Raw genomic sequence first — 23,838 nt, forward strand, 5'->3', positions numbered from 1 at the left:
CTAGAGTGCATTGTGGAGCTCTAATTGAGGCTGCATTTCTTGTTGTCTTAAGAGGCTCTGCAAGAGCCAAATTTCAGGAAAATCAAGAAAGCAAGTAATCTTATCTTATCAGAAGAGATGGGGCAAAATACACTGTGGCCTAAAGTTCCAGTATCATTGCAAAACAGAAAGGTTCTTGCTTACAGTATGACCCAGGATTTTAAAAGTTTTACCTTCTTCCGAGTCACCAGCTTAGAACTTAACGATGCCTTTATAAGGACTCCATTCAAATCCTGGTCTATCTATATATTTGCTGTGTGACCTTGGGTGAGTTACTTAACCTCTCTGAATCTCAGTTTACTCATTTTTATCACAGGGAAACTACTGGCTACCTCATAGTGTTATTGTGAGGATGAAATATTAAGTACCAAGTACAGTGTTGATGCATGTTAGCTGATAATAATAATTATTATCATTACTATTATTTTTCTTCCCTGCCTCCCTCTGGTTCTAGGCAAAGTGAAGTGCTTCATGTCCAGTTGTCCAGGTACAATCCCTTCGCTTATCCTCTATAGTTTTATTTGAAGCTCTCATCTATTTTCTCTATCCCTCTTTGTACAGAGGACCACCCAGAATCAGCCCAGATGAAAGTTTTAGGTTAGCTTCTGTAACAAATAAACCCCTACATTTTAACAGCTTAACACCTTAAAAGCTGATTTCTCATATAACAGTCCAAAGCTGGTGTTACTGATGGGTCGGGAGTTTTACTCAATGATTGGTAATTAGAGGACCTGCTCCCTCCATCGGTAGCTCACCATCCCCAAGGCCTCTCAGGGGATCCTGCACCCAACTGCAGACAGGGAAATGGAGAAAGAAGAATTTCAGCCTGTATCTTAAAAGCCCTACGCAGAAGTGAGTCCCCTCCCTGCCAGTCTGGTTCCGTGGGTGAGAGGTATCATGTGGCCACAGGAGAAGGGGAGTAGAAAACAGTCACTGGCTGAGCAGTTTCCCCCCAGCAACAGCTCCGTATCATGCAAGAACACAAACTTTTGGTGAATTATTATCCATCTCCACCAAAAAGCTTTTATGTAATATGCACAAAGGTGAGGCCTGGACACCTGCATTGACGGGAACGTTAGAGATCTCCTGCAGTGCACTACAAACACGGACATGCCTCAAACACCCCGGAATGGTCAGCCAGCCAGTGCGAGACCACTGTGAGAAATGTCTGTTAGAAAAGTTTTCCTTCCGTGGTCCTAGTTGAGCCATCTGTTGTAGCACAGAAGAAATGTATGCATGTACTTCATCAGACCTCAAATGAAATAAATGTAGCTGACTATATAGTTCTTTTTTCCCAGTGAATGTCCATAGCTCTTCAAATGTTCTTAATATACCATGGTTTTCAGACTCTTCACCATCATGTCTTCTTGTCTCCTCTGCAAGCGCATCATTTGTCATGGTCCCTAAAGTATTTGACACCTGAGAGATGAATACAATATTCCAGACACATGACTGGATACCCCATATGGAATCATCTTTTCTAAATTATACTAACCAGAGTCGGTTTTTCCCTCACCTTTGGTTTCTTCTTTCTCCTACATTTTAATTCCTCTAGTCACACTTCCTTAACCAATAGATATCTTTAGCTTCAATTTGTCTGTTCCCATTGTCTTTTATATTCCTGCCAGTCACTTTCTGGCCCATCACCAAATTAGCATTCTTGCATCAAACACGCAAGGGCTGTTCAGAAAGTACATTTACAAGGTGTTTTTCTGAAACTGATTTTAAGAGATGGCAACTAATCCCTGCAAGTATTTAAACAGCAGCTGATTGCTACTTTTCCTGCATAATCCAATAGATTCACACGTTTGTTATACCACAAGACTGACTTTTTCTATGCCAGCTGAGTAAATTGCAGGGTCCTTGGTTATTAAATCAACTTCATATCACATCAGTGAACACAAACTTTATTGAGTTCCAGGCTTGTTGCAAATAATGTCTCCAAGAGACAGAATGAATTTTGCTTGAAACTGGGGCACGGTGACTTTTCCACGTCTTCGAGTATTGATTTGTTCAGTGATTTGCCCTCTGTGTATTTGCGGGTCCTCGGATTACACCGCTGTGCTTCCCTGCTGCTCCACTTGCTCTCCAGGACTGGGCATGTCGTTCTGATACACTTTCAATTAAAAATGTTCTTGCCATAAATTTAAACAAGTTGACCATGAAATTCTGCAGCAGAAACCGCTTTTTTTTTTTCATAAAAAAATGGAAACACATGTTTATAAAAGAACATTTAATGACATGGAAAAATATTCAAGATATATTGGTAGAGGAAAAAAAGCAGATTTCTAAAATACAAACACAATATGAATCCATATTTGAAAAACAGAATATAGTGTGTGTGTGTGTGTGTATGTGTGTGTGTGTGTGTGTGTGTGTGTGTGTGTGCGTGCATATGCTTGCACAGGAAAATTCTAGAAGGATATTCACTAAAGTATTAGCAGATATTCTTTGGGTGGCGAGTTTTCTAAAGATAATTTCTTTTTCCTTAGCTATATTTGTGATATCTTCTATAATGACATTTTTTTATATTCAGAATCCACATCACTATCTCTCTTCTTGTGTGCCATTGGTGCCTAAGGACACATTGTTTTGGACTGAACGTTTGTGTCCCCCACCCCCCAATTTATATGTTGAAGCCCCAACCCCCCAGTGTGACTATATTTGTAGTAAGGCCTTTACAGAGATAATTAAGGTGGAATGAAATCTTAAACATGGCACCCTGATCTGATAGGATTAGTGTCCCTTAACAGAGACAGGAAAGAGTACTTTCTCCCTCCCTCTCCTTCTTCCTCTCCCACTCTCTTTCCCCTTCCTCCTTCTATCATATGAGAACACAGCAAGAAGGTGGCTGGCTCCAAGCCGGGATGAAAGTCCTCACCAGACACCAAATCCACAGGCACTTTTGTCTTGGACTTCCCAGCGTCCACAACTGTGAGAAAACAAATTTCAGCTATTTAAGCCATACGGCATTTTGTTATGGCAGCCTGAGCTACTGATACGAACGTCATGGTGCAACCAATTCATTTTCATCCTCATGCATAAATATTTAACTTCATAGCTAATTTCTTAAGCAATCACAGTACTTTGATATTCCTCACCCATTGTTATCAGGATGTGAAAGAAGCAATACTCTTCCACACACACAAGTGAATTGCAAATGTTCCTGAACTACTTTTCTTTCCAAGCCTTTTGATTCTTCTCTATAGCCAGCTGATGACTCTTCAGGGTCCTAGCGGTTCATACATGGTCAGTCAAGAATTCAAGAGAAAAGGAATTTAGCAAGCATAGACAGAACTGATGACAAGGGAGGATGGGGCTGGCAGGACAGATTTTTTGTTGTGTAACTGCTGGTAGAGGTAGAAACCAAAAAGGCAGGTGGAAATAAAGAAAGGAGTGCGGAAGGGTCTTGAGTACATCTGAATTTATGAAACCCAAAGATATTTGCTATAGGCCCAGAATGTAAATTCAAATTAAATTAAGCTCGATCGCTCAAAGCAAAACCTCCTCCTACATGATCTCTCATTGACCTCAAAGGTAGAATTGGGCTACAGCAAAGAGGTCACAAGATGTGCCTGAAGCTGTGCTTAGAGTCAACAGAGTAGAATTAAAGTTCTGAAATCCTGGAGCTTGTGACCCCAGAGGACAGAGTGGACAGTCTCCCCCACCCCAATCCCTCTGAAGGCTCGTTGTAACGAACGTCACTGGGTGTGTTCCCCAGTCCAAGGACTCCAGATGCATCTGTGGAAACAAAGCTTGCTACAGAGCATACCTCCCCCCTGCCTCCCTCCCTCCCTCCCATTTCAGGAACACATTTCAAAATGCCACTTTATTAGCAGCTAAACAAAAACACCTCTTCGACAGGGATGAGGGAGCGTGGCGTAAACATGTCACCCCCACCTATTGTTCTGCAGAGTTGAAATTCTCCTATGACTGATTATAAAAGGCAGTTATAGAGGAAACTGTTTGAGTCTGCAGAATTAAAAACAAACAGTGAGGCATTCAATGACGAACAGATCTGATGGATTAAAATGCACCGAAGAAAGACATCTCAGGCGATGCCTGAATAGGCCAAGTCAGAATGAGAGGAAATTCGGCCTGCAATTTCCAATCAAGAGAAAACTGGCAAAGCAACAGAATTTGAGGCTCCCTCAGATTTACACTTTATCTGCTAATTAGCATTAACATGCGCGGTAGAGGTATCTCACCAGCTTGTGGCACAATAAAAAACGAAATGTGTTATCACCACAGAATGTGTAATTACTTTAAGCGCTGGCTGAAAATTGCAGGGTACTTCATTTCAGAATTTGTATATATTTATTGTTAGAGATAAACTTGTTGAAGTATATCTAATCTAATTTTATGTTATAATTCCTGTTTAAGATAATTTTAGTGTCAGCAAGCCAAGGACTGAAGTAAATACTGCCATAAATTGTAATACATTAAAATACCAGAGCATTACATCCATTCGGCCGTGACTTGATTCGCTTATTGTTTAAAGACAAAAAAAAAAAAAAAAAAAAAAAAATCTCAGATTACATCAAAACTAGAAATATACCCTGTGGAGTGGCTTCTTTCTACCCATGTCAGGTCAGGCAGTCGATGGAGTCTGCCAACTTGAGACTCCCCTGTCTCAGCTCCTTGGAAATGTGAATCACTGTTAAAAGAATTGTAGATTTCCGTTTCCCTTAGGTAGAATTTATTATTTTTGTAAGATCTCTTTAAATTGCCCTGTACCTCCCCACAAGGGAAATGCATTAGGACAGATTATTTGGCTTTAAATCATAACTAGGTTAATATTTGTTTTAAGTTTGAGTTAAGACCTAGTTTAAATTCCTCCTTAAATTGTTAAACAAGACAATTTGGGGCTATGAAAAGGAAACTATAGCATGTTTTTCAGTAATACGATATTATGGCAGAGGCTACCAAATCATGCAAAAGCAATTTCTTATTTTCCTACTAAATAGAGGATTATAGCTAAAGCATTGCCTGCATACAGACTGTTCATTTTTGAGCAGCATTCTGTCGAGCCTGCTATACTTGGAAAGACATGGAGATAACACTGCCTCCGAGAAGGGAATGCTGCATCTAACACTATTTCTGTTCAAGAACCAGCAATTTCTCTGCCTTTTTACGCCCTTGTTTCTCCAGGAGAAGAAAAAAAAGGGGAGAACAGAGAGGTGGGGAGCTATATATACAAGGTTGTATTGTTCACACAGTCAATGCTTTTATTCATATAGTTTGTATTTATAAGATATAAAAAAAAAAAAAAACCTTTGCAAATTTTCTCTTGGTCGTCTACCTGCCATTCCCTTGAGGGAGGCACTGAATTCAAGGATCCCATGGGATATATCTTACTATGACTCTTTCAGAAAGAGCCTTAGAATTTTAATGTCAGCCTACTGGCCTCCCTGTTGTGTGAAACATGGCGGGAGCTAATGAGGCCTTGAATGACTCAACCCATCTCATAGCACTGATGTATTTATTGGTTCTCCAAGAGCCTTTCTACATGTTGCAATAACTAAAGCATATAGATTGGAAGTTCTTGAAACTGAAATTCTCTGCCTGGGGAGGCAACTTCTGGCACATTCAAAACACAACTGGATTTTCCTTTTTATGGCTGCCTTTTAACTTGGGAAATTGATATTTTATATTTAATGATTCCTAGTGATAGCTTTGTACCAAGCTCAGCATATTAAACATGGGCCAGTATGTAAACAAAATCCAAGCTGCCCTGTGTTGTAATGGGAATGGACAGAATTGAGGTATTCCTTGGGGCCAAGGGAACAGGGGTAGGGCCAGAAGCAGCAATTCACATGGTTCTTCCCTAGTAGCCAAAAGCACTGAATGGAAGTGTTGTCCCTGTGCTCTGGAAAGGACTGGTTAAGTATTTATAAGATGCTGCCTCCAGGCACCTGGGTGGCTCAGTCTTTAAGCATCTGACTTCAGCTCAGTCATGATCTCATGGTTCATGAGTTCGAGTCCCACATGAGGTTAGCTTGAGCCCCACTTCGGGTGAGCATGAGCCCCACTCTGGGCAAAAAAAAACATAAGCCCCACTTCTCTTCTCTCTCTGTCTCTCTGTCTTTCTCTCTGTCTCCCTCTGCCCCACCTGGGATTCTCTCTCATTCTCTACCGATTCTCTCTCTCTCTCACTCACTTGCACCCTCTCTCTCTCAAAAAAAAAAAAAAAAAAAAATGGTGCTGTCTCCGATTCCTTCTATGGTTTTCAGAAGGTTGGGGAAGGAGGGGACCTTTCTTCCCAGGCCTCATTCATTGCCTATTGTGCACCTGCTAACAGATCCCCTTCCCTTGAAGCAGCCATCCTCATTTCTGAAGATGTTTCATCTCCAAAGACTTGTGATTCCCCCTCTACTCTGAATGCATGTGGAAAGTATTTTGGAATCTTGCCAAATGGAAGCAACTAAAGACAATCGGAAGTGACAATTGTCCATACCATGTGAAAATGAACTCTCTTCCCCAACCAACAGCTTTGACAAGGTGTTAACTTGAGTGTGTTGACCTGATGCTGATACATAATTTTAAGGCCTTTTCTAGGTATGCATTCAGATGAAAAATTATTTCCAAAGTAAGACTTTCTCTGTGTGCAAGGGACGTGGCACAATTTTACAAGAAGCAGCATGAACCATTTGCAGTAACTAGTGCTTTTTTCATCCAGAATCTCACCTTCTATCTTGTACCCATGGCATGGCCTAGAAGCCTAACACCGAGCCTGTCTTAGCCAACCCAACATTAGTCTACAGAGCAGAACTAAAAAGACCAGGCAAATTCTGCCATCGGACACCTGCAGGGTTCCCTGCCACTGCCCATTCTACAGACTCTCTAATGTAAACACCCACATGGCTTTTCTTCCCGTTCATCCAAGGCAATGTCCACATTTTCATTTTCACTGCTAACTTTATTTATAATATTCTATTAGAGCAATTTGTAATAATTTGAAAAGTTACTTAAAATCCTTTCTGTAGGCCCTTCAAAGAATTCCATAAAGAAGCCTGACCCGACCCACTACACAAAGGTCAAATTTGAAGATCAGTGATTTAGCAGTAAGGAAACAGAGGGCACACTCAAATAGGGAATTTAAGGAGAGTTTTTATAAAGGGACAAGACACAAAGATGCAGGAAGAATCAATGTGAAGCCCACTATCTTAGCTATCAAACACTAAGAGCTATTGCCATCCTTGGATGGTTCCATGCACTCATCCAGAGCTATAGGAAAGTGTATACACAGGAACTGTGGCCCTTGGTAGAGAAACAAGACTCTAACAACCCAGTAGGGAAGTGGCCAGAGAATTAACTTCCTGACCACACTCTTCTTCTGCCCTCTTCTCTCTTGCTACTGCCTCCATTGGCCAAATGCAAGTAAAAGTCAGAGGGCAGGGGAACCTTGTTGACGCCATTGATACAGGTCAGCCCTCCAGGGCACAGACCAAGTTGATCTGGAAGGGCAAACAGAGACTACCCAGACAAGTGGGTTACTCAGGTCCTTTAACTTATCAAGAAATGCTTGATCTAAAACAGGCTTCTCATGAGTTCCTTTACTACTATAAAGCCCACCAGTAAAACAAATTTGTTACCACTTTCCACTTCTTATGGATTTTCATAATAGTCCTCAGAGACCAACAACTACTGTTAACTACTGTTGTCACCAACATCTTAAGAGAAACACACATTCCTGTTTTACATATGTCCAAACATGCCAAGTGGTCTTTAACTACCTTTTATCAAGAACTAGTTTTACAGGCTCTTAATTATTTCCTAATTATTTATATTTTCCTTTATGACAGTGCCTTGTTAACCACACATTAAAAGTTCTGTATCTTTGTGATTTCAGACATAATTAATTTTATCATCCTATGGATTTATTAATGGGACTTATTTTCTCACTTTCTCTCTCTTTTCTTTCCTGCTTTGTTTGTAAGATCTCCTTTCCCCTACATTGATCCTTTGCTATATGATTAACTAACTCCCCCATTCTCTCCCTTTCCCTGGCAACCTAGGTTAGATCTATCATAGACCATGTTTTTCTACTCTTAATATTCCTTTAGTGGCTTTGCTGAGAAGATATTTCTGCAACCGAAGCATCAACATGTCTCTTCTGCTGCGTCGTTAGCTTAGTGTTTAGGCTAAGATTCAGGAATATGCTATTGATTCTATCTGTAATTTTTAGCCTCATGTTGCATATGTTGAGCAACCTCACTCAAACTCACCTGAATCTGCTCTTTGGCCTATATTGCTACATTTGAAGGGTTAATATTCTTAGTGACTTAAAGTAATTCCGATTTCCTCACTGGCAATCCTTTATTCAATAAAATGGATAATTTAAGTTGCAATAATACACTTTTTTTTCTATAGTACATGATAAAACTATTGTAAGTTTAGGTGAAAAAGAATGTGACCAATAACTATTTTAATTTTCTCTAGAATTGGACTTGGTACAAAAACAAAAATAAAAACCATTATGACAACCAGTGTGGTAGGAAAGTGGGAAAAGTCTGGCTTTGGAGTCACATAGCCCTAGGCTTGAGACCGCACTCTTTGGCTAGTACTGATCACCTTTCTTTACTATAACCTTATTGTAAGAATACCCCTTGGTGGGAAATGTTTATGTTTATTGTATAGGATAATGAGGGTTAAATGCCTGAGATGGAATACCTAACAGAGATCAGTAACTTCTTCCTCTAGCTCCTTCTTCTCCCTGTCTCTTATGCCCCCATGTTGTTTTTAGTGGACATCCGCTCCAGACCAAGTCCTCTGCCAGGTGTTTCCCATCCTTTGCCTTCTATGCAGTTCTAGCCCTTTCTTTTACTATCTCTATTTGTTCTTACTCGTCTTTTTCCCTCTCATGCCTGTCAGAGCTGAGTACGTTGAAGACCTGTACGCCAGTCAACTAATGTAAACATGTGAATCAAGCAGGAATAAGATAAGAGTGAGTGATAAAGATTGTGGAAAACTAGGGAATGTTTGTTCTGTCTACAAACCCTCAAAACACAATACACAGACACTATTTGCCAAGCAAAACACATCAGCAGGTTGGATTTGACTTTGGAGCAGCCATTTGTATACTGGCCCTCCAAAGGGGCCCATAGATGGTCACCGTTCCCAAATCTCAGGTTTCTCCGTGCTGCTGACACCTGAGTTAAAGTTGTAATTATAAGCAGCCTTCTGATAAAACTCTTTTCTGAAAGCATTCACACATGATATATAAGAAATCATGGACCACTTTGCAGATATACAGATGTAATAATCAAGGTTTACATGCCTTTTTGCCTTCACCAAAAAAGCTGTAGTTATAGCCAAAGATTTTCGCAGATACATATAACTGTATTTTCGAAAGTTGAGGAAGCAAGCTGAATCTCTCAAGAAGCAGACCCACACCAGACAGCTCTTTAGTGTCCATTCCAAGTACCTCTATAGGATGTCAACATAGCTGTGACAACAATTCCATGAGGTAAGAATTGCAATTATTATTATGTCTCTTTCACCTGGGATCCAAAAGCTCTGACCTGGGTTCATGATCAAATTTTTCATAAGCAGGTGCCTTGCACAGTGCCTGGCAGTGGTAATCATATTAATTAAATCTGAGTAAATAAAGTCAAAGAATCATTACAGATCTCCCTCCAAAGGAGACATCAGGTTCTTGGATGAATGGATTTAGAGTGTGGTCACTAGAAACAGGTCAGTTTCTTGCTCAGAGATTCAGTGCACTCTGGAATGTCAGGAAATGATGTCAGGCTCTATAAGCAACATCTATAATCACAAACCCAGAGCCAGACTCTCACATGTGTGCCATGTGGAAAGGAATGTGGATCCTACACCTGTGCTGTTTGCTTTTTTTTCAGGCAAATATGCAAACTGATAACAAGACCATCTGCTTCTTCATCCTCAGATATAAAAGATGGCTACACATGCAGAGAACTAATCATTTTAGTCCCTCTTAACTGCCTGTCTGATTTCATAAATATCTTCATTCAGTTCATTTTAATAACTATTGCTTTAGAATTTTCTGATTCTCAGCTTTGTTGATATATTCTTAACTTCCCAAGAATGAAAAACTATCAAGTTTCTTCAATTACCATATCAACAACAACAAAACTGCTTTCTTAGAATTGAAATCCAAATTTCTATCTTTCCAGCCTGATGCTTTCCAGGAATTACGGGGCCTAATATTTGAAAGTTGCATATGAAAACAGATGAAAAAAGGATGAATTGAGGATTTCTGACAAAGTAATAGAAACCCGAGAGAGAAAACCTTGTTGCTACCTCAGCTCACTTCACTTTTTCACTTGGGTTTTTCCTGTTTGTGATGGCTCCAATTCTGGCTACAACTCCTGGGACCCTAAGTCAGAATGGCTGCAGCTATCAGCACAGCTGATGTCTCTGACCTTCTGCTTATCCCCAACCAGTCATGGTATAAGAAATCCCCTCTCCTATTAGTTTCAGCAAGACTATCTTGGACTCTTTCAAAAGGGGCTCTTAGCAGGAAACCAAGAGTAAAGAAAACAAATAGAAAAGTATAGACCTCAAAACATTTGCAGAGCCCATGAGTATTATCCCAAAGTAAGCCTGTTATAGACAAGTGCAGCTAGTGCAGCAGATAAGATCCCAACACCGCCTGTAGTTTTTCCCCATCTCCACCCTATCTCTCAGAGTCTGAGATGCAGAAAAGAAATAGTGTGCTGGAATCCTGTAAACTACCCAGCCATGTCAGCTGTGGCTGGGTTTTGGTTAAGCCAGGTTAAGAGATTTTATGTTTTCCTTTGCCTTTTTTCACTTAGTTTCCAAGGCCATACAACATAGAAAATAAATGTAAACTTACCTTTGTTAAAATAAAAGAGAAAGGAGTTCTTGATACAGAAAACAGGAGCATAGGAACTGTCTGGAATGGTGGTCTCCAGAATGGATCCATTCACCTTAGGGGGTGATGCAATAGGAAAACATTAGAACATGTATGTTTATTTTATCTTTTTCTTTTAAAATATGTGTTAGCTTTTACATAAGTAATCCAGTGGAATATGTATATGATGTTTAAATAAATGTGCACGTGTCTGTTTGAAGATCCCTGCCCACAAAGAATACTGTAATGGCAGCTTCCATGGCAACTCAGGATCTGGGAAAAATCGGGTGGGGCTAGAGCAGATCAGAAGTGAAAACCCAGGCAAGAATGAGCCAAAACACCTGATAGACTGATCAATTCCTTTCTGGTGTTTCCCGTATACCACAGTTTTGGCTTTCTGTATAATATCGTGTTAAGTGACCAGACTTTGCAGCCAAACAGACCCCCCTCTGCTTTCTGTGTAAATTTGGGCAAGTTCCACAACTTTTTGCACTTCAATTTTGTGTCTGTAAAATGGGATTCGTGGTACTTACATCATATGAGTTATTGTAAAGATTAAATGATATTATGTATAGAAAATACTTCACGTATTGCTTAAAATGTAGTGATCTCTCAATAAACAGGGGCTATTATTACTTCTACCGTTCCTTGCATTAAAGCCCCCAAACCCATGGATCTAGGCAAGGGAAATTCCAAAATTTTGGCTTGAGATTTACAGCGTATTAATTTCTTACTTCCTAAATAAGAGTAGAGGACTAGCCAGGGACATCTCTGCCTTCACATGAATTAACTATCCAATCCCTATGAGTTAAGTAATATTTTTGTTGAACTTATGACAACACTAAGACACAAAGAAGTTGAGTAGTACCTTTCAGAAGGGTAGATAGCTGCTTTGTGATGGAGCTGGGATCTGAACCCAGGCAATCCAGCTTGAGAGACTTGTCTACCTGCAAACTAAGGCTTTCTCAACCTTGGCACTATTGCTATTTAGGACTGGCTAATTATTTGTTGCCGGGGGGGGGGGGGGGAGGTTGTAGGATGTTTAGCAGCACCCCTGCCCTCTGCCCACTTGATGCCATTAGCACCCCCTCCTTAGTCGTGACAATCAAAAACGTCTTCACACGCTGCCAAATGTCCCCTTAGAGGAAAAATCACCCCTGGTTGATCTCCGTGCACCACACCAACTAACCCTTTTATTATTCTAAAGATTATTCTGTTAACTGTGAGTTAGGCAATATTTTACTCATTTTACTCACCACAAAACTAAGGCACAAAGTTCATTCTTGTTCTTAACCATGACTGTACAGAATTGCTTGGGGAGTTTTTAGTCTAATTCCCAGACTTCATTCAAGGTTACTTGGATCTGGATCTCTGGGGCAGTTACAGAAGGGGGAGGGAGGAGACCCAGGCACCCGTGTTTTTAAAGCCACCCCCGCCCCAGCCGATTCTAGTGAGCAGCCAATGTTTAGGAACAAAGCTCTAGTCATTCTTTTAAGAATCAACTCACAGAAGTATTTATTTGCTATGTAATTAGGAATCTAACTCTCTAATTACAGTACACCTGTACTGTGCCCTTTTTCCTTGAATCCTCTCCTTAAAACGCTCCTACTCTGGGTCTCCCTCTCCAGTCACCTAGCTTGAACATTTCCTTTCTCCACCACACACCCCTCCCATGCATACGCTTTCCTGTTTTTTTCACGATGATCCTTCTGAAATGCTCTGCCCTTGTTTTTTTGTCCCCAGACTCTACCACCATCACCCTTCCTCTGACTTCAGCTGAAGTCAGCTTAGACATCATCCTTTTTGGAAAACGGCTTTGATTTACCCACTGACTTTCATCTTCTATATCACTCTAAAAAGCCCTAGGACAGCCCATATCCATAATATGTTGTCATCTTTGACATTTCTCAGTCTCTCCTCAACCTCCTTGCTTCTACCATCAAAGCTCCCAGATGGATCTCCAAAAGGGCTGGATCCATATCCTTTATCTCTGAACCCCCAGCACTTACCTGCCTCTCATATCTTACAAACAGCTTAATGAAGGTTTGCTGAGTGAGTGAATGAGTTACCTTCATCTTCTTCCCAGTCTTCACCAATCCGTGTGGATCACCGATCCACCCTTTTGCTGGTTTCTCCCTGCGCATTTCATCACTGCCAAACCTTCTTCCTAGTTCTGAGCCATCTGTTCACTGGTAAGAGTGGCGGCTGACCTGTTTTCACTCCATAGGACTCAGGAGCAGAGCCAGGCAGCTGTGGCTGGAACTCATCTCTGGCTTTGAAACCTAAATGAAGCTATCATCGGCAAGCTCCAAGTTGTGGTGAGCCTTGTTCATGCCCCGAATCATCTCCTGTCTTCACCACAGTTCCGGGCTTGCACATTATAATACAAGAGTGTTAGTGAAACTGCCATGTTCTCTCTGTACTCCATAACCGAGGGCAACCCAATTTGTTTCCTATAATGAAGCTGTGCCACTACCTATTGGCTTTACTCTGTAGAAAAGTAATTTCCTTCTGCAAGATCCTTATCATTCAGAGGATTTTTTAAAATGCACTGGTAATGTGTGGGAAAACACTCAACCCAAGTATTTTTCTTCTTGTAATCCATTCTTAGGGCAAAGTGCAGCATGTAGGACATCTGTGCAAAGGAGGAACTCACCCATATGAAGAAACTCCTCGTAAGTTCTGAAGCCAGGGATGGTGTAGGGGACCTAGTCATGTCAGTCGAGTGGACAGCAAGTGCCATCTCCCAGACTCCCCTCCACTGCTAGTCTGACCATGGCGCCTGACCAGATGACTCTAAAACTGGACAAGGATTGATCCAAACTAAAGTGGGGCTCTGAGGATGGCTGATTCCTAAATCTTGCTTAGTCAGGAACCCCTCACAAACCTGTTTCTAGAATAGTCCTCCTCAACCCCTAATGTTCACAAATCTTGATAAGGGGTCCCTGAGTTCATAACACTTCAATCCTCAAAAAATAGTGATTTCTCCCCATGTGGAGAAAAACTGTACTTCAGACTTATCAAGTATCATGTTGATCATAATCTGTTCATATTCTTTAACAGGTATGTTATAAAGAAATCAGAACTAAAATTACCACTTATCACCAAAGGTAGAATTATTCTAGCTAACATTTTTGGTGCAATTTATAATTCTAATAATGCTTGTTTCATTGGTCACCCATTGGACTAAAGAAGAGACTTTTGTCAAAAGGAAGTGATGAAGTTAGTGACTTTTAAGTAAGGTAACATTTACAAGAAAGAACAAAAGATCCAATCATGAATAAAACCCTTCAAGTTTTTTTACTGTTTAAATGGAAACTATTCTGTGAAGATTAGATAAACAAATGCTTTAGTAAAATCAACAATGAGTAATATATCAAATGAATGTTTCTTCACTTTGTAGAGAAGTCACAAAAGCTGCTCTATCAGATAACTGCAAAATTCATCCCCGACTCTTCCCAAAGTTAATAAACTATAAGCTGCTAGGTATTTCAAAACTGTAAACTAAGGAACCAAAGTGACTATTTCTATCTTTTATGTATTTGTTCCTTGGGCTCCCTTCTTCTCTAACGCATGATTGTTTCGGGCATCTTGAACACATTTCAATGTTTTTTTTTTAACCCACAGAGATAACTAGCTACTTTTGTAGAGATTTGTTCAAGAATAAACATTAGCTGGCATTGCAATACTGCTCTTATAGTATATTATGCATACTACTACTTGCCAGAATAAAGTTTCAGTTTTACACGTACATTTATAGATATACACATATGTGTGTCTATATACAGACAAGTAGAATTTTATATAGAGAGACTCTGTGTATATGAAAATGAGACCTTTATTTGATTGTGTAATGTGCCAAAATATTAAAATTAGATAATTCAGCCAAGTTCTTCATGGTTTTGCTTGAAAAATCCCTTTTAAAATTCATGCAAAGTTGATTCACTTTCTTGAGACTCTCAAAAGAATCATGGATCAGTCTCAGTTTCACAACTAGTCTATTTGATCCTTAAGAATAGAGGAAGAAAAAGAATGAAGAGAAGGAGGAGGGAGAGAGAGGTGGAGGAGACAATTGGGGCAGGGAAGGGAGGAAAATGAGCCACAGAAGGAAAAAGAAGTAGCAACTAATCAGTGTAAATTTACAGTAGAAGGAAATTACTTCTTAAGAGTTATGATTCTTTTTTTTTTTTTGAGAGAGAGAGAGAGACAGAGAAAGAGAGTGTAAGTGGGGGAGAGGGGCAGAAGGAGAGAGAGACAGAGAGACAGAGAGAGAGAGAGACAGAGAGAGAGAGAGAGAGAGAGGGAGAGAGAGGGAATCTTAAGAAGGCACCACCCTGGGATCATGATCTCAGCTGAAATCCAGAGTCGGTCGTTCAACTGACAGAGGCACCCAGGTGCAACTTATTCTCCTCTTTGATCAGAGAAGTGGGGATCAGATTTTTCTGGTTCCCTAAATTCTCCCAACTTCCTAACACAAACCTTATCTGAAGGAACTAATATAAGTCATGAAAATGAGACTAGATGGATTAAATCCCTAGAAAACTCACTCATTCTGTCGGCATATCACCCATTGAAAACTTCCCTGGTCCCTGCTGCTCCTCGTTCCTCTCCAAACTTTTGTCATATACCTTCACCTGGTTTATGATGTTCCATCTTAGCAGATATAAAATGTTTATATATATGTTACTCCAATGGGACTAAAGATAACAGTCCTACAGGTAAAAATCTGGGTCAGGCCAGCTTTATAAAAAAACTTAAGACAGTATCTGCCTCCTTGCAGGAGCTAAATGTATGCCTACTGCATTAAGAAATTAATATTGGAAGAAATCTGGAAATGCAGCTGACGTCCATGTCTTCAGATGGCATGATTTATTGCCAGCATCCATTGCCATCAGCAGCTGAGTTCTGGACACTGAAAGGCGAGCCAAGGATTGGTCATCGTTTCAATGCTGACTAACACATTTTCAGAATAATTGAGACTGTCCTATTATTTAATCACAATGTCCTTCCTCATTCTAGTATCTCCATAAATTTGATTTCACCTGCCCCAAATAAATTACAGCAGGAAAGAGCGTTGTCATGAGATCAGCCACTAGAATAAAAAAAACTATCGTGCTACAAGAGAGCGCAATGTACAGAGAGTATTCATCTACTCACTCATTCGTTCCATTGGATTTTCTTCTATTCACTCATTTCTTTATTTCTTCATTTCTTTTTCTAATAATCAGATACACAGAATTGCATTAATCCTAATCTTCAGCTCACACATGCCATCATCCTTGTTTCATGCAAGATGCTATTTCATCTTCTTTTATTATTGGTTTATTCTAACCATACACAAATTCCCTTGATCCCAACACCCAACTACAGAACTAGAACATGAATAATAACTTACATTTAAGTATCCTCTCCCTATTTTATTCCCCTTCTCTCCCATGTGAGGAAATCACTATCCAGAATTTATTTATTTATTTTTTTTAATTTTTTTCAACGTTTTTTATTTATTTTTGGGACAGAGAGAGACAGAGCATGAACGGGGGAGGGGCAGAGAGAGAGGGAGACACACAGAATTGGAAACAGGCTCCAGGCTCCGAGCCATCAGCCCAGAGCCTGACGCGGGGCTCGAACTCACAGACCGCGAGATCGTGACCTGGCTGAAGTCAGACGCTTAACCGACTGCGCCACCCAGGCGCCCCCAGAATTTATTATCCTTACTTATTTTTTTAGTTTTATCTCCACTTACGTATCCTAAATGATACCTTCATTGTTATCTATTCAAAAAGTACTTCTGTTAATGTTTCCATGTCATAAAATAGCAATGATTTTGTTTTATAGAGATACTTAGAAGCTTTGGTCAATGTACACATGGCCATGGGCATGGTTCAGCAACCTCTGGGTGAAGGTTCCAGGCCTGGGGAGTACAAAACCACTCTGCACTTTGGCTGGTCCCTTGTCCCTGTGCGGCAGCTTCATGTGTCCAGGAACATGGTGGGACCAGCCTCTCTCACAGAAAGGACACTTCCCTCTGCTCTGTCATTGGCTGGTCCTTTCAGATGGATGACTTTTTTTTTTTAAGTTTATTTATTTAAGTAATTTCTACACCCAATGTGGGGCTTAAACTCATGACCCTGAGATCAAGAGTCACCTGCTCTTCTGACTGAGCCAGCCAGATACTCCTCAGGTAGATGAGTGTTAATGAGAGCTAAATAAACAGATTTGCCATGCAAATGTCTGGTCCATAATATCATACTCAGTCACTTTTACTTCCTTCCCTGTTCCCTTTTTTATATTATTGCTCTAGAAAGATGCTCCATGCGTGCTAGTATTTAACCTTACAACTTAAGATAACTCATCATCCACAAAAGCAGAAGTGTTTCAAATGAAATAAACAAATGCTTAAAGAAGGAATAATCCACTGTGGAGCTGTTGGTGATACCACACCACACTCTTCATCCTGTTTCTTTTCTTCTTGGATGCTGTCAGCTCAGTCCTGGCCAGGCTCCAGTGCCCATCTCAGGCTCCAATGGCTCAGGTCCCTGTTCTGTCTTGTCTCTCCTCCTGTCTGTGGTTCTACTTGAATAAACAGTACCTGAGAGTTGTAGCTAGAGTCAAGAAATGATTGGAGTCCAAACCATTTGAACAGAATTGTACTCCCCTGTATTTGTATCTCACTTTACACCTTTTCAGTGTCTTTCATAAACGGTACTTATTTGAATTTCTCCAAAGTCTTTGTGACACGTGGATAGGTAAAATGTAAGCATCTTATAGAAGACGACACTGAAGCTCAGAGCAGTGAAGACATTTGACCAAGGTCACCCAGTGACAAGAATAGGTGGGATCTAGATTTACCAACGCCTATAGAAACACTTTCCTTCTACCCACCTCTTCTCTACCTGCCCCAGGCCCACACCCACAAACCAGTGATGGTCATCAACCTACAGCCTTCTCAGGGAGGACTGGAATTGTACCTTCCTTGTTCAGCTATTGTTCTCATAACATTTACAAGAGAAATGCTATGGGGCAAAACAATCCTTGAATAACTGTCTCGGTTTATTTGCAATTTCAGTCCTGGCTCTTTTACATCGCATTATATAAAGGCATCTTAAAGACACACTGCTGAGTTTATTTTTAAATGTCTTTATAGGCACTTTTCTTTAAAATAGAACACTTCCTTACGTCGTCCTTAACTGTGTCAGTCTTCCCATCGTCACCTTTATTATTTGAAAGCCCTTCGTCAAAGTGATGTCAATAAACAGTCCTGAGAGACAGTTTAGAGCCATCTATTCCTCTAGAATCAAAGGAAATCAAATTTATTCTATTAATCCAGCCTGTGGGGGTTAATGGAGTCCCTTCATTCATCTTATCACAACTAGAAAGACTCACGGCGCCCCCATGCACAGATGACAAAACCACTTTCTCAGCTCCACCTCAGACCTGATCCCTCTTCCCACCACTGTCATTTTTTGGTTCATAGAGCCTTTCACCAAGAACAGTCCTCCTTGATTATTCTCCATAATTCATAACTAATCACTGGCACTGTACCAAGGAATGAAATATAAAGATTCATTGGAAAACATGGGATATTATGTACCATTATATTTCTGTACCTTGAACATCAACTTTCTGGATTGATTTCATTTGGGTTTCCATTTTTAATACTAGCATTGCATGTACAGGCGGCATAAAAATCTGTCGTTAAATGCAGCCTTAATCTGCACTCGCTAAGCGCACAACCCACCCACAGCTGACTCAATCTAGGGCACTATCTAGGCCCACTGACATTCGGCTATGCTTCTGGCCTCCTCGGGTTGTGGAAGCCCCCACAAGGCACCTGCACTCTCCTAGATTCCCCAGGGCTCTCCATGCTCCCGTGGGCCTGAGTAAATGGGGCAGGCGGGCGTGCCAAGCAGCCGGTTTTTATTCAGGCATTTGCCAGAAGGGAAATTGCTAAAATGTTTTAGGGCCCCCTCAGGAGAATAAAAATGTCACACTGCCTTTAGCTTTTATCCCTCAGCTAAAAATCAATGTTTTCTAAAAGAGAGAAGCTTTTAATACTCTTGTAAGGGTTTTGCTTCAGATCCAGCTTATATTAATTAAGCACATACTTTTGGCAAGTGTTTTAAATAACTTCATTCCCATAACAATCAGGTATCAACCATCTTCACCTTACCTTTGTGGAAACTGAGCCTGAGGGACTAAATGGCCCCTGAAGGTCACACAGCCTCAGGGGCAGAAGTGGAATTTGCACTTGGCTCCTGGAATTCTCTGTTTGATGTCCCATTTTATGTCACTGTGTCTCACCATATTCTGATCATACATCTCCAGCAGGAGAGAGTTTAGGCTAAATGAAATACGCTATGGCTGAGTCCTACATAGAACTGTCATGATTCACTTACTCATTCTTTCAGCAAATATTAACTGAGAAACTACTGTGCGCCAGGCACTCCTTTAGGTGCCAGAGATATAGCGGAGATCAAAACAGACACACTTCCTGCCCTCGAAGAGTCTGATGCCTACTGTGGGTCACAGACCACAAACAAGATATGAGAAGTAAAATGCAGAGCGTGTTAGTGAGCAGTAAGTACTAAGGAGAAAACATAAAACATAAATTTGGGAAGTGAGATATGAAAGCCCATAGGTCGGTAGGGGTGGAAATTTTCAGCAGCATGGACAGGGAAGGCCTCCCAGAGAAAGTCACTTTTTGAAATACTTTTTGGCATCTCAGTTACATTCAATTATTTCATTGGTATTTGCCTTTCAGGATTGTTGTAAGGAATCCCATAATTTCATTTCTGGGAGATACGTTGTAAGAATCAACCTGATAATATTGATAAACTGTTCTATTATTTGTGTATTAATTTTGCCCCAGCTGGTGACTTATGACACATCCAAGGACCAAAAACTGTGGCTGTGGTTTGGACAGTTCTTGGCCATTGCAGAGAATGCAGGGTAGATAGGCATGAGTCTATGAATCAACCTTTCTACAGTCATACTCTGATGGCCCTGTTACCAGCTTGTAACTTTCAGCATGTTACACAACTTTTTGGTGCATTAGAAAAGTCTGTAAAATAGAGACATTATCAGTACTCACCACATAGGACTGCTATGAGGGTTACGTGAGTGCAATCTTGGACAAGTCTGCACTCAGATGGGGGTGTGGTATGTCACTTACACACCTCATGTACATATACAAGTGTTAATTAGTGTGAGGGACATTACTCGTGATGACATATTCACCAGAAATAAAGAAGTAAAGATATCCATACGATCTTTTTTTTTTTTTTATTAAAGAACACTGATGTGAGTATGGATCTGGTGTGGCAAATATCCAGCACTAAGGAAATGTTTTTAATTTAAGGTGTGAATATAAAATAAAAAAGCAGAGTTTCTTTAAAAAGAGTTTTGAAGGCAATTCCATAAGTATCTTGAAGCATAACTGACCTCAGATCAAGATGTTGAAAAATAACATGCATTGGGACACAGGTATTGTGTTGAGATGATTATTTTTCATTTGTAAAAAAAAAAAAAAAAAAAAAAAAAGGCAAACCCATCAGTGGTAGGGACTGCATATGACCATCATCTGTGTATCCCTGGTCACCAGAGCAGACCCAGGAAGTGCCTGATGACAGCCGGTATCTGAGCATGGTAAGCCCACTCTTAGCTGTAGGTCTGTGGTTTCAGGCTCTGTTCCAGATTGCCCCAGGGCTTCACACGGATGCCTGGGGACTGTAACTGGACAGTTACAGGACCCTGAAAGCAGTCCTCCAGCATCCTGCCTGTGCTCCGACTATCCCTGCACCCCTACTTTCATTGATCTTATATACTGGATCCCAGGGCAGAATTTGTTATTTTTTTCCTTAAATCCCACTGCTTAAAAAAAAAAAAAGTTTGAAATGTCTGAAAGCCATTATTTTATAACTAGCACATGGTTTTCATACTAGCATGCTTTCAGTACCCAGCCCAGTACCTGGCCCACGATAGCTATTCCATGACTATTTGCTAAGTGACTGGATTACACTGGAAAACTGGGATAAACACACAAATGTAGCTAATGCAGAAATCAGCTCCATCCAATCTGAACCAGTACAAGCAGCTCTGGATTTAAATATTGTGCCAAAATAGACAAGATGGGTAAGGATAAGGATTTAGTAGATTTCATTTACTTTTTAAATTACTGAATCCACTCCGAATTTTAAGATGAGAGCAGCAATGTAACAGCAGATGAACAGAGAATTAGTTAAAAGAGGAGAGAGAAATACAGACTCTGAATTCTGTCAAATCTAGCCTGAATTTCCCTATTAGCTGTGTGACATTGAACAAATGACTTAATCTTGCTAAGCCTCGGTCCAGTTGTAAAATGGGGATACTAACAGTATCTATTTTCTTGAGGTATTATGCAGAAAAAATAAGATACTCCACAGAAAGTTCCTAGTACAGTTTGAGGCACATAGAGAGCATTCAGTAAATGTTAGCTGCATACACACACACACACATACACACACATACAAACACAGAGATACATATACACACACATACTATATGTGTATATACACACACACTATACATATATATATATATATATATATATATATATGCTATGTATGTACACATTAAGTGGATATATGTGTATTTATATATGATTATTAAAATTTTGAGGCCGAGACATAAAAACAAATATACATGCTATATATATCTGCACTAAATGAATATACATATACATATATATGTTTATTACAATTTTTAAACTAAGATATAAAAAAGTCATATAATCCTGTGATTTTAGCATGTATTTATTAGCAGCAGAACCCCTCATTCAAATACGTGGAAAAATCCCAAAGTATGGGGTCCTCTGGCTAAATCAAGAGGTTAGAAAGACCATTTCCCCTCATCCACACACATGTGCATATAACCACACATGCATGCGCACACACATGCACACACATACGTACATGCATGCATGCACACACACATATACATATACACACTGTGCCAACCCAACAAGCATCCTATGTCTTAATTTCTCTTACTATCACCCAACAAGACTCTAAGGCTCTTTGGAAAAGATTGATAAAGTCTAACTCTCAGGGCACCTGAGTGACTCAGTCAGTTAAGTGTCTGACTTCCACTCAGGTCATGATCACATGGTTCAGGAGTTTGAGCCCCACATTAGGCTCTCTGCTATCAGCACAGAGCCCTCTTTAGATCCTTTGTCTCTCTCTCTCTCTCTCTCTCTCTCTCTCTCTCTCTCCCCCTCTCTCTGCCCCTCCTCTGCTTGCACTCTCTTTCTCAAAAATAAACTTTTAAAAAAATAACCTTATTTTTAAAAAGTAATAAAAATAAAGTCTAATTCTCTCATACATCAACAGCATAAACAGACCCAGAAAAATGAAAGTATTGGTCTGATGTCAATGGAATATCCAAAAATAACAGCCAGTATTTCTTGAGTACTAATTTGGCATCGGGTACCATGCTGAGCAGTTTACCTACATGACCATAATCTTTTCAACAGCTTTGTGAATTAAGGATTGTTATCATTACCATTACACACACATACACACACACACACACACACATACACATACACACACACACAGATTAAATAAACTGACCAAAGTCTTAATGCTAGTAAGTGTAAAAGCCTGGATTTAGGTCAGGTTTGTATGATTCCAAAGCCTTAGCTCTATTATCTTCTGGAAACCTGATTCCCCATTTCATCAACTTTAGTCCTACCCTCATATTGTCCCAGAGCCTCTAGCTGATGTACTTCTTTTCATTTCAGAATATGAAACTCCATCTCTGATTCATAAAAGACTCAAGGCACATTTTCCATAGGTCTAATGTCCCCAACAGAGAATTTAAGTTGTATCTACCACAACAGCATCGTTGGAGTCAACTTAATCAGCCTATGTTAAGCATGATGTTTAAAAAAATTGTTTTTGGAGAAAACGAAGTGACAAGAAGGTTGCCTGAAGTTTTTAGCTTTCTCCTGGCCATTTTGGTTTCGTTCCAGAACAGCTCACTCTCTAAGAACCAACAGCACATTCCCCCAACTTGTAGAGAGGACTTCTGTGATCAAATCTGCAGTGAGTGGCCCCAGCGGTCTTGAAGATGGAGTCATCTGGTTGATTTCTGTGCGTGTTCCCTTCCTGTGAGCTCCAATAAAATAGGCATTTGCTACCATACTTAAAATTCATTACTGATCATGGAAGCCAACAAGGGCATAAGTGATTTTAAAGCAAGAGTACCACTGTGATATTGGGTTTTCCTGAATGAATAACACTGTTGGCAATAGATCTCCTTGACTCTTTGTGTTTCATAACTCTTGCAGGCAGCTATGACAACTAATCATTTCAGTCATTCATTTATTAAGAATTTTAAGCACTTACTCTGTGCCAGGCATGAACAAGAAACAGAATATTAACTTTTTAAATAAAAATATTTTTATTACTTTAGTGTCTTCCAGGGTCCAGGTACTATGCTAAGTGCTTTTCAGACATTGTTTCATTTAACTCTCAAAACAGGGAGCTTGGAAATGTTATTACCCCTGGTTTACAGATGAGGAAACAGAGAATTATCAAGTTAAGTAATTTTCTCCTAATCCCACAATGATGCAGTAACAGAGCTGGGAAACTTTGAGTTGGAATGGGATTTTTGGTGTTTACTGAATGGCCTCAGTGACATAGGCCTCTTTAGGATTGTTGTTTTTGCTTGTTTTGTTTCTGTTTCTGGTTTGTTTGTTTTTTTGGGGGGGGGGGCAGTTGAGATATGGTTAGAGATTTTGTCCTCCAAGAAGCTTTCAGTTTAATTTTGTAGAGTACTTGTTCTCAAGTGGGGAAATTTGCCTCCAAAGACCTTCAGCAATGTCTAAGACCACTTTTTATTTTCACAGTTGGGTTGGGGGAGATGTTGATTGCATCTGGTAGGTTGAATCCAGAGATGCTATT

The sequence above is a fragment of the Panthera leo genome, chromosome F2, assembly GCF_018350215.1.
Source record: "Panthera leo isolate Ple1 chromosome F2, P.leo_Ple1_pat1.1, whole genome shotgun sequence".
Classification (NCBI taxonomy): domain Eukaryota; kingdom Metazoa; phylum Chordata; class Mammalia; order Carnivora; family Felidae; genus Panthera; species Panthera leo.